Raw genomic sequence first — 3,424 nt, 5'->3', positions numbered from 1 at the left:
ATGTCTTTGGCCATTCTCAGCCCAGCGAGGAGGGCTTCGTATTTAGCTTCATTATTTGACGCGGTGAAGTCGAACCTAATGGCGTAGTGAAATCGATGCCCTTCCGGCGTTATCAATATCACTCCCGCTCCTGCGCGGGATTCATTGGACGACCCATCCGTGAATAACTTCCACGAAGGAGCTTTCTCTTGAGGCTCAGGTGCACTAGGCTGTTCGCACTGTTCGCTGTCTGGGAGTTCGGTGAGCTCTGCAATAAGATCAGCCAAGAATTGTCCTTTTACTACTGCTCGCGGTGAATATGTGATATCGAACTGCCCTAGTTCGACTGCCCATTTTAATAAGTGCCCAGCCGCCTTGGGTTTTTGGAGGACTTGCCGAAGGGGCTGGTCAGTTAAAACTGTGATGGAATGGGCTTGGAAGTAAGGACGCATCTTCCTTGAGGCCAGGATTAAGCAATATGCTAACCTTTCAATGGGTGGATATCTTAGTTTTGCCCCAATCAGTCTCTTGTTAACATAGTAGACCGCTTTTTGTACGCTTTCTTCCTCTTGTACTAGTACTGCACTAGCAGCCACTTCAGTGATCGCCAGGTAAATGAATAAAGTTTCTCCTTCGATTGGCTTTAATAAAATGGGAGGTTGTGCCGTATGCGCCTTCAAGGCCTGAAAAGCTTGTTCGCAATCTCCTGTCCATTCAAATTTCTTATTGCCCCTAAGTAGATTGAAAAAAGGGACACATTTGTCCGTTGACTTCGAAATAAATCTACTCAGGGCTGCGATTCTCCCGGTTAGACTTTGTACATCTTTAATTCTCTCTGGCGATTTCATGTCGATCAGGGCTTTTATCTTGTCGGGGTTGGCCTCGATTCCTCTTGAATTTACAATGAACCCTAAAAACTTCCTTGATCCAACTCCGAAGGAACATTTGAGAGGATTTAATTTCATCGGGTACTTGTTTAGTACATCAAAACATTCTTGTAAATCCTTCACATGTCCTTCTGCCTTTTTAGACTTTACCAGCATGTCGTCTACGTATACCTCCATGTTTACTCCGATCAGATTTTTAAACATGTGGTTGACTAGCCGCTGGTAAGTCGCACCTGCGTTTTTTCAGTCCGAAGGGCATTACTTTATAACAGTATAAGTCTGTATCGGTCCGAAAGCTGGTGTGATCCTCGTCAGGGGGATGCATGCTAATCTGATTGTAGCCCGAATATGCATCCATGAAGGAGAGGATCTCATGTCCTGCAGTAGCATCGACCAACTGGTCGATTCTGGGGAGTGGGAAGCAGTCTTTTGGGCAAGCTTTATTGAGGTCTGTAAAATCCACACAGGTTCGCCATTTGCCATTAAGCTTGGGAACCAGCACTGGATTGGAGACCCACGATGGATAAAACGCCACCCTGATGAACCCATTCTTCTTTAACCTTTCAACTTATTCTTTTAAGGCTCTCGACCGATCTTTATCGAGCAGCCTTCTTTTTTGTTGCACGGGTGGAAAAGTCTTGTCTATATTCAGGACATGGCTGATAACTGCAGGGTCTATTCCAGCCATGTCTTTATGTGACCAGGCAAAGACCTCTTGGTTCTTTCGCAAAAATTCCACCAGTGCATGCTTCGTGGTTGGCTCTAGGTTTTTCCCGACCTTCACGACTCTGGTCGGGTCTTTTTCGTCGAGTTGGACCTCTTCCAGGTCCTCGATGGGTCCAACGTTCTCTTCAAAATCCCCAAAGCGAGGATCTAAATCTCTATCCTCACTTTGGGCAACACCCTATTTGGTGACCTCATCACCGGATTGGGCTTGTGTATCAATTGCCATCTGCAACCTATCTGAGGTAGTGCTCTTTGATGTTCCCTTTTTCGCCTTCGTGACTGAGGCGTTATAGCACTCTCTGGCTTCCCTCTGGTTCCCCAACACGCATCCTACCCCTGCGTCTATCGAGAACTTCATGGCTAAGTGCCACATAGAGATGACGGCCCATAGATCAACCAGTATAGGCCTCCCAATGACGGCATTGTACGCCGAAGGACAATCGACTACTACAAAAGTAGCGAGTAATGTCCTGCTAGCAGGCGCTGTACCTGTCATCACTGGTAGTCTGATTGATCCGGCGGGGGCGAGTCCCTCACCAGAGAAGCCGTATATTGTCTGGTTGCAGGGCTCCAGGTCCTTAACGGACAATTTCATGCGTTCCAGCGAAGATTTATACAGGATATTCACTGAACTTCCTATATCGACCAGCACTCTCTTCACCATCATGTTGGCCATTTGGATATCCACGACCAGCGGATCGGAATGTGGGAACCGGACATATTGGGCATCGCTATCAGAGAAGGTTATCTCGCCCTCTTCTGACCGAGCCTTTTTGGTGCGCGGTCCTCCACAGTCATCATCTCGATGTCCTGGTCGTGGCGCAGAGTCTGAGCGTATCGTTCCCTGGCCTTTCCGCTATTTCCCACGAGGTGTGGTCCTCCAAAAATGGTTAACAGTGTGCCAGTCACGGGGGCAGGCTGCAAAGGTGGCGAGCGCTAGCGTGAGGGCGCTTGCTCGTTGCCACATGGAGCTTCTCGTTGGGAATTTCCCGAGGCCCGTACGTATCTTCTCAAGTGTCCTTGTCTAATAAGGAATTTGATTTCATCCTTCAGCTGGTTGCATTCGTTGGTATCATGACCGTAGTCGTTATGATAACGACAGAACTTGGTAGTGTCTCTTTTCGAAATATCCTTTCGAATGGGGGCAGGCTTCTTATAAGGCACACTGGAACTTGTGGCCTGATAAACCTCTCCCCGAGACTCAACAATGGCAGTGTAGTTAGTGAACCAAGGTTCATAACGGTTACCCTTGGCTCGTTTATTGTCGGAGGTGGAAGGCTCATTGTGTGGCCGTTTTCCACCATTCTTGCCATTGCCGTTGCCGTGCCCGTTGCCCTTAGGTTTGGACCCATTGGCGGCTTTAGCGGGCTCGGCTGCTTTCTTATCCTTGCCTGAAGGCTTTCCATCGTCGGCAATGGCATCTTCGAGCTTAATGTAACGATCAGCCCGGTCCAAGAATTCCTAGGTAGTTCTAACCCCATCTTTGCGGAGGCTCTTCCAGAGGAGGGAGCGACGCCTAACCCCTGCGGTTATGGCCATCATTTTTCCTTCGTCCCCCACTGTTTTAGCTCCAGCTGCTGCTTGCATAAAGCGCTGGATGTAGTCCTTTAGTGATTCTCCATCCTGCTGGCGAATTTCAACCAGCTTGTTTGCCTCGGTCGGATGCACACGACCATCATAGAATTGTCCATAAAACTCCCTTGCGAACATCTCCCAGGAAACTATGCTTGCAGGAGGGAACTTAAAAAACCACTCCTGTGCGGCATCAGAAAGTGTTGTAGGGAAGATCCTGCACCGAGCATCTTCGGACACTTTCTGAATGTCCATTTGTA

This window comes from Humulus lupulus, chromosome 3, assembly GCF_963169125.1.
Source record: "Humulus lupulus chromosome 3, drHumLupu1.1, whole genome shotgun sequence".
NCBI lineage: Eukaryota > Viridiplantae > Streptophyta > Magnoliopsida > Rosales > Cannabaceae > Humulus > Humulus lupulus.
This window is presented reverse-complemented; position numbering follows the sequence as displayed.